This window comes from Canis aureus, chromosome 24, assembly GCF_053574225.1.
Source record: "Canis aureus isolate CA01 chromosome 24, VMU_Caureus_v.1.0, whole genome shotgun sequence".
Lineage (NCBI taxonomy): Eukaryota > Metazoa > Chordata > Mammalia > Carnivora > Canidae > Canis > Canis aureus.
This window is the reverse complement of record NC_135634.1, coordinates 44,503,716-44,512,784: the sequence shown is the minus strand read 5'-3', so window position 1 is coordinate 44,512,784 and position 9,069 is coordinate 44,503,716. Positions and strand designations below refer to the sequence as shown.

At 47.2% G+C, this 9,069-nt stretch overlaps 1 pseudogene; it reads right to left on the bottom strand.

Moving 5' to 3' along the window:
- Positions 1–1,989: 1,989 nt before the first annotated feature.
- On the bottom strand, positions 1,990–4,062 carry LOC144296407 (stromal membrane-associated protein 1 pseudogene; annotated as a pseudogene).
- Positions 4,063–9,069: the final 5,007 nt, after the last annotated feature.

Here is a 9,069-nt window from a genome sequence, read left to right as displayed (position 1 = left end):
CACAGGCAGAGGGAGAAGCAGGCTCCATGCACCGGGAGCCCGACGTGGGATTCGATCCCGGGTCTCCAGGATCGCGCCCTGGGCCAAAGGCAGGCGCCAAACCGCTGCGCCACCCAGGGATCCCTATTAATTTATTTTAAAAAAGATTTTATTTGTTTATTCATGACAGACAGAGAGAGAGAAGTAGAGACACACGCAGAGGGAGGAGAAGCAGTCTCCATGCAAGGAGCCCGATGTGCGACTAGATCCCGGGACTCTGGGATAAGGCCCTGAGCCAAAGGCAGACGCTAAACTGATGAGCCACCCAGGTGTCCCAGATTTTATTAATTTATTTGAGAGAGGGAGAGAGAGAATGAACGCATGTATGTGGGGAGGGGCAGAGAATTTCAAGGAGACTCCATGCCAAGCATGGAGCCCGACATAGGACTCCAACCCAGGACCCTGAGATCATGGCCTGAGCAGAAATCTAGAGTCAGACGCTCAACCGACTGAGTCACCAATAACACTATATTTAATCATTTGAGGAACCCCAAACTGTTTTCCAAAGTGGCTACACAATTTTCCATTCCTATCAGAAATATATGAGAATATTAGCTATTGTTGCATAACCAATCACTACAAAACTTAGCAGCTTAAAACAATGAACATTTGTTATATTACACTGTTTCTGAGGATCAGGAATCCAGGAGCAGCTCAAGTGGGTGGTAGTGGCTCAGGGTTCTGCTCAGGGTCTCCCATGAAGCTGGAATCATCTGAAGGTTTGACTGGGCTGAAGGGTTGACCTCCAACATGGCTGGATTACTTGCCTGACAAGGGAGTGTTGGTTGTTGGTAAGAGTCCTTCATTTTTTGCCACATGTACCTTCCCCTGAGCTGCTTGAGCATCCTCATAGCTTGGCAACTGGCTTCCACCAAGAACAAGAGATCCAAAAGGGAATAAGGCAGGAGCTGCACTTCTTTTATGATCTAGCCAAAGATATCATGTGCTGTCATTTCTTTAAACATCCTATTGCATAGTTCAGCCGGTTTCTTTCTTTCCTTCTTTGAGAGAGCGTGCGTGAGACTGTGAGCAGAATGGGGGAGGAGCAGAGAGAGAGGAAGAGAGAGAATCCTAAGCAGTCTCCCCATGCCAGTGCAGAGCCCCACGTGGGGCTTGATTTCACCACCCTGAGATCATGACCTGAGCCGAAATCAAGAATTGAACAAAGAGTTCAACAAGAGTTTAACAGACTGAGCCACCCAGGCACCCCTTCAGCCATTTTCAGTGGGGAAGGAACCACACAGGGTGTGAGTACCAAGAAATGGGTCATCGGAGGCCATCTTGGGAGAGGCCTACTACATGAGGCATTTTATCCACCCACTCCCATCCCTCAGTAGGAGGGTTGCTCCTGGGGTGTTAAGTCCCTGGAACTTTTGGCCTAAACCAGAACACACTATCACACCATGCTGAAGACAATCCTCCCTTTGGCCTAACTCGGATCTCAGCTGTGGCTCGGAGGACGGGTCCCAACTCATGTGCATGCCTTGCACCCTCTGCTTTCTGCCTCAGGACCTTCTCTGATATGCAAGAGCCTCTGAATCCTTGTACAAACAGGGCCAGAATACACAGGGATGCTAAGAGCCCTGGAGGAAGACAATTAGCAACCAATTATCTGGTCCTTCAGGCACATGGGTCTGGGAGGCATACAAGACGCTGCTTTCAGGAGCTAAGATAAAGAAAATTGAGCTTGCCTCCAATTTTTCATTAGTACAAAAGGGCTATAACTAGTATCTTCTTACACTCATCTCTGTAATTGAGCTACTATCCTTTTTAAATCTTTTTTTCTTTTCATATCAAATTTAATCAGTACTGGTCAACAGGGTCAATCAGATAACTCTTAATATGAACATGGGGGGGAAAAGTGTATGTATGTGGATGAACAGGGGAACTAGAGGCTGTTTAACAAGGCATGTCGGGCAGTAGTTCTGGATGAAACTTGTATTGTATTTTTCATTTCCATAGCTGTGTGCTGAGAGTGTGACTGCATGAGCCTCCAGACCATCCTGCTGCTGCACTGGGGGGCTGGTCAAAATCCACTGTAGGGTTTGTACTACTGATCCTCATGCCAGCCATTGGCTGATTCATCTGTGAAAGGTTCCACTGGGGCTGCTGAGCTCGAGGCAGGCCAGGCTTACTCTGGGGTACCCCCATCTGTCCCACCATTCTTCCTTGAGGCCAGCCACATTTGGAAGAAGTGGTATCATACATAAACCCACTGGGCATGGGCCTGCCCACCGTCACGCTTCCCACTCTGTCCCATTATGTTCCCCAGAAGGCCAGGAGCTACAGGTTTAGCCACAGGCACATCCATTGATGGATAATCTTGAGATCCATTTGGTGCTTCTGAGGTAAATGGTCTATTTGTGGGTCCCTTAAACACACCAGGAGTCCTCTGCCTCTGAATGGTTCCTGTACTATACAGAGATAAGATGGAGTCTTTGGAGAGTTTGTTTCTTGCCACCTCTTCTGATTTTGTAGCTTGCTCAGTGAACAGATGCAGATCCCCGGATATTACTGTGGACAAATTGGCAGCTCCAGGTATAGAGAACATCCCTGGAATTGGGGGCAAGAGAGTTGCAGGTAAGGGATTAGAAATCCTTGGTCCAGGGGCACCTGAGTGGCTTAGTCAGTTAAGTGTCTGACTAGTGATTTTGGCCTAGATTGTGATCTCAGTGTTGTGAGATAGAGCCTCGAGTCAGACTCTGTCCTCAACAGGGAGTCTACTTGAGATTCTCTCCCTCTCCCTCTGCCCCTCCCCACCACTAAAATAAATAAATAAATCTTTAAAAAAATCACTGGTTCAAAGATGTCCAGATATCATTTAGGGCTGACACCGTGGTTATGTTCCCATTGGTCACTGGTGCCTCAGTAGGGCCGTTGAATCCTAAAAGATCAACAGTGGGCTCTGCAGCATTTTTACAGCTGATACTTTTTCTAAATTCCAACTGCTGATTGTCTTCCTTCCACAGCCTTTTCAACTGTAAGAGGTTTTGCAGGCTTTTCTGGTTCCATTTCTTTTTCTCTCCCTCCCTTTCCCCTTTTCTTCATTTGTAATAGCTATTGAATTTTTATCATAGTATTTCTTCTTTTCATATTTATCTCTTTTGTAAAATATTTTATTTTTAAAGATTTTTTTAAATTTTTTAAATTTTTTAAATTTTTAAAGATTTTTAAAACTTATTTGAGAGGGCAGCCCGGGTGGCTCAGTGGTTTAGCGCCGCCTTCAGTCCAGGGTGTAATCCTGGGGTCCCACGATTGAGTCCCATGTCAGGCTTCCTGCATGGAGCCTGTTTCTCCCTCTGCCTGTGTCTCTGCCTCTCTCTCTCTGTCTCTCATGAATAAATAAATAAAATCTTTAAAAAAAAGTATTTGAGAGAGAGAGAGAGAGAGAGAGAGAGAGCAAGCAGGGGAGGGGTAGAAGGAGAGAGAGAATCTCAAGCAGACTTCACTCTGAGCACAGAGCCTGCTGTGGGGCTCCATCTCCTGACCCTGAGATCATGATCTGAGCCGAAACTAAGAGTCAGATGCTTAACCAACTGAGCCACCCACATGCGCTTCAGACTTTATTTTTAAGTAATCTCTACACCCAGTGTGGGGCTCAAACTCACAACCCCAAGATCAAGAGTCACACACTCCACCCACTGAGCCAGATAGGTGCCCCTGATATTTATCTTTGATAAAAAATTCCACTGCTTGACCTATCTGTGGTCTTCAAAAAAGTTCTCTGGAAGATTGGCTTCTGAGTGGTCTTGCTTTCGTATTTTCCATATTTTGCATGCGCTGCATCTGTCCTGGTGTCCACTGGTTTAGGTTGACTGACTTAACCCTGCATGTATGAACCCCAAGATTTCTATGGGTTCCAGCACATCTCATGCAAATAAACACACCAATTTTCCAGGAAGCCAACTATCGATGTTTGGCCTTACAGTTTGAGCCATATCTGTCCTCCTCCCTCAGGAGCTGGGACAGGACGAGCTGCTGCTTCTCTTTCAGCTTCTGAGTCTTCTCCTTTTGGGAGCCCATCACTATCTTGGTAGTGGGGTGGGGAGCCCAAGGCAGCGATGGGCGAAGGGGAGACAGGCAGAAGCTGGGCAGGAAGCCACCAGGTCTGTGGGCAGACGCTGACTACTATTCTTTTCCACAAATTTTTAGAGGCAGAGTGGCAGGGCCAAAAGGATAAATTTCTATATTTTGGAACCTATTGCCAAATTTGTCTCCAATAATGCTGTAATTCTCATCGTGGTGAGGGAGCTGTTCCCCTCCACCTGAGAGGTTGGGTGCAGTGAGGACGGTGTCCTGCATGCCTCTCAGATAAAGGTGGGGAGAAGCCCACTTACAGTAAGGCTTAGAGAGGGTGAAGAGGGGTCTACAAGGCAGGGTGGTAGCAACTTAGAAGACTGGTTACACACTCAGGGGTGGTTGACCCTACAAATAAATATGCAAATAAATATGCAAATAGCAAAAGGCACCTTTCTTACTCACAGGGAGTAATGAATGGAAAGGGATAAATGCTGTGGTAGTTAGGTTGGAACTGGAGGTACTGATGTCAGTTTACATTTTTAAATATTTATAAATTAGATAGATATAAAATGAATATCAATGTGTGTGTTTAGGTATACGTTCACATACATATATATTTATGTTTATACGCATATTCCCTGGTTCTGCTCACTGAGACGGCCTGGGGGCAGCAACACTGCGGCAGTAATGAGCACAGCTGGCACCCAGATCTTGGTTTCTAAATCCATCCTCCACTGAAAGGAACCAGAGCTCCTCGGCAAATGGCTGATTTCAGGCTGGCCCAGGGAAACACATGATAAGCCTGGAATATCTTATTGTGCCAGAAAATGACAGAAATATTTAGGCTGAGGACATGTGGGGAGGATATAGGAGGCAGCTTAAAGGAGTTTCCACTGGCCAAGTGTCAGACAAATTTCGACATCATACATAACGATAATGGAGTATTGTCCATGGAATAAGATAAGAAATCTCAAGTCCACACAGATATAAATATATCATGAGAGAAGAAAATGTTTCTTTACAGTATAATGTCAGCTAATCAATGAAGAATGATAGAATTAAAACCACTGTTTGGCAATCGTTATAGCAATAATTAATTCATTGGAGAATCATAAATGGATGCTAAAATTAGTAAGAGTTTGATAAGAAATGGGTTATTCACATAACCTCAAAATGCCTCCTCATAAAATACACAGTGATCCCCAAAAGAAAAATAGTAAACACTAAATTCTACTCCTGAAACTATTACACTATACATTTAAATAAAAACTTGGAGAGGGGGAAGGAAAAATAGTAACTTTTCAGAGGAGGAACCTGCCAGGTACCACCCTAATCAAGGGAATAAAGTTGTCATCTTCAGGAATGGGGCAAATGGAAACTGTGTGCTGCCCCTGAAGAAGCAATGAAGAGAACACACCCGCCCCTCTCCATGGTATTCCTGCAAAAATGTGTAACACGAGTCTGGGTGGTGCAGTGGGTTAAGTATCTGACTCTTGATTTTGGCTCAGGTCATGATCTCAGGGTCATAAGATGAGCCCCATGTGGCAAGCTCTGTGCTCAGTGGGTCTGCTTGTCCCTCTCCCTCCCTGTCTACCCCTTCCCCTGCATGCACATGTTCTCTCTCTCAAATGAATAAAATCTTTAAAAAAAAGAAAAGAAACATTAGATAAATCTTAATTGAAAGAATACTACAAAATAACTGGCTTATAATTTTTTAAAAGATTTTATTTGTTTATTCATGAGAGACACACACACAGAAAGAGAGAAAGAGAGAGAGAGAGAGGCAGAGACACAGGCAGAGGGAGAAGCAGGCTCCCTGCAGGAAGCCCCATGTGGGACTTGATGCTGGGACTCCGGGATCACACCCTGAGCCAAAGGCAGATGCTCAACCGCTGAGCTACCCAGGCGTCTCTGGCTTATAATCTTAAAAAAAAAAAAAAAAAAAAAAAAAAGTCACGTTCATAAAAGTCAAGTGGAGATTGCAGAACTGTTCTGGACTGAGGATTAGCAGGGAGTAATGCCTCAAGGTGCAGTTCCCAATGGGGCTGGCTCAGCTGTGGTGATGTAGGAGGGGTCTCCCTTCCTAGGAAATGCACACTGACAGATTTAGGGAAACCTGAACCTCAGGTCAGCAAGTCACTGTCAAATGGTTCAGGACAAAAAGTTCTTTGTAGTCTTCTTGCAAAACTTTTTCTGGAATGTGTTTTGTCGTTACAAATGTCACGTGTGCCCAGGAGTCTATAAAAATGATCTCATTCATTTGATCCTCAGAGCAAATGGCTTAAGTTCCCCCCTCCCCTCCCCCCGACCTTGAGGGAGGACAGAAATGATGGCCGCAGCTCAACCAAGCAGCTGGGGCAGAGGGGCTTCAGCCAGGGTTGTGCCCTCCTTTGAGGTCATTCAAGAGCAGGGCTTTGCAGGGGGAGCGGGTACCAGCTGAACTCCTTCCTCCGAAGGGAAACAATCCTGAAGCCGGAAGAGCCCACTGACCTACAATGTCAGGGAGGACGGTCCTACTTTCACAGAGGGCCCACGTAGGGGATGTGATGGGGCCCAGGCTCCTGGCCAGAGGCCCCTGTGTGCCCCGGGGTGGCCCGGAGGTGCCCAGGCTGGGCCCAGGCCCACCACCAGCACCCGCAGGAGGCACCGTGGGGCTGAAGGCCCAGGGCCTGGCAGTGAGGAGTCCGGAGGAGAGCAGAACGCGTGTGGCCCCTCGCTCCTCACACCGGGCCTGGCAGAGGGGACAGATGGAAGGTGTGCTGGTCGGGGTGACAAAATGGCGGTCGTTTTGTGAGTGGTGAAAGGGGCCTCAGGTACCGGCTGGGGTGTGTGACTGGCTGGAGGTGACAGTGAACGCTTGTGTGTCCAGGTTCTCCTGAGTCTAACTGGAAGGAGGCTCTGACCAGACTGGGCCTGGTCCTAACGATGGTCTGAAGAGAGGGCTTGGCCAGAGACAAGACGCCAGGGAGAAACAAGGAACTGGGTTTTAACGCGAAAAAATAAATCGACGTGTGTATTAGAATAGGAGGAACAAACGATTGTTGAAAAACATTTTAAACTGAAAATAAACAGAATTACCTCTCCTGCTCCGGCCTTAACCTACTCCCCCGAGATAACCAGTGTTAACTTCTGAATCAGACGCAGGAAGAGACACAGCCGCCCCTCCCGTCAACCCTGATTCGCTCCCCGCCTGTGGGTCCCACACAGGCTGCAGGTGGACAACCCCACAGGATAGCCTCGGCCTGTTCTCCTGCCACCAACTCCATCAGGGAGATATGTGTCCCCAACCTGCATACTAGGAAGCTGAGGTCAGAGGAAGGAAGGGACTTGTCCAAGGTCACACATCCGAGTCCTTGCTCCTGCTGCAGCCGCCTTCTTTCACCGCAGAGTGACCTCTGCTCAGGGAAAGAGCCAGTCTGGAGCCAGGTGGGGGCTGGGGTCCTCCTGGGGCCCTTTCCAGGGGTAGGGGAGCTGCCTGACTGAACTGGTTCTGCCCTAATAAAGGTCTGCTTGTCGCAGCCTGCTCATTCCGTCTTTGTTTACAGTGCCTCCACACAAACACACTTGAGAACTTCGTGGGAACATGAGGGGCCGGAAGGCAGGATGCTAGCCGGAGGGCGGACAGGGCCTGCCCCTCCACCTACATGGGATGGGGCCTGTCTCCCTTCCCTACGCCTCTGGCCTTCAGTTTCCCCAAACCCCTTTTCACGGGGCAAAGAGGAACCTATTATTGTCTCTTGCTGCCTCGGAAGAAAAATAGCAAAAATCAGTTCATTTTGGGGGCGCCTGGGCAGCTCAGTCGGTTGAGAATCTGCCTCTTAGTTTCGGCTCCAGTCATGCTCTCAGGGTCATGGGATCGAGCCCCGCACTGGGCTCCACGCTCAGTGGGGAGTCTGCTTGAGATTCCCCCTCTCCCTCTGCCTCTCCCTTGCTCACATGTGTGAACTTTCTCTCTCTCTCAAATAAATAATCTTTAAAAAAATCATTTCATTTTTGTCCAGAAAATGTACCAAGCTTCTGAGACATGCACCTACTTTCTTTTATTTGAAAAATAGTTATCAGGGGTACCTGGGCGGCTCAGTGGTTGAGCATCTGCCTTTGGCTCAGGTCATGATCCCGGGGTCCTGTGATTGAGTCCCGCATCAGGCCTCCCACAGGGTGCTTGCTTCTCCCTCTGCCTATGTCTCTGCCTCTCTTTCTGTGTCTCTCATGAATAAACAAACAAACAAAATATATTTTAAAATTTTATTTATTTATTTATTTATTTATTTATTTATTTATTTATTTATTTATGAGAGAGAGAGAGAGAGAGAGAGAGAGAGAGGCAGAGACACAGGAGGAGGGAGAAGCAGGCTCCATGCTGGGAGCCTGATGTAGGACTCATCCAGGGACTCCAGGATCACGCCCCAGGCCGAAGGCAAGCACTAAACTGCTGAGCCACCCAGGGATCCCCACAAATAAAATATTAAAGAGTAAAGAAAAAGATACTCTTTACTTAAAAAAAAGGAAAAGAAAAATAGTTATCAAGTGCCAGCTAAGTGCTTTCTGGGCATTCTGTATCCTTTATTTCTTTTAATTCTCTCATGACTTTATAAATAGGTCTGTTGTCACCTCCATTTTGCAGATGAGGAAACTGAGGCATGGAAAGTCTAAGCGATATGCCTCTTCCCCTCCAAGAGCTTAAAAAGAGATAATAAAATTCCATTTTTGGAAACTCACAGTCTCTGAGCTGCAACCACAGATTCTGACCCCTTGGAATGCACCAAGCCCTAAATAGGAAACTCTTGAATTTTTTTTTCCAGAAGTTCCAGAGCCAACTGGGTACCAACACAGCTTCCAGGAAAAGGCACTCAGGAGCTGCCCAAGGGCTGGGAGCGGGGAGGGAGCTGAAGAGCCCATGGAAGGTGCCGCCCACAAGCAAGTCAAGGTCATTAAGAACAGCAGCCAGGTAGGGCAGTTCTTGAAGAAAACCTCATAATCCAATGATGGAAAGGCAGTGTGGGCTTGAGA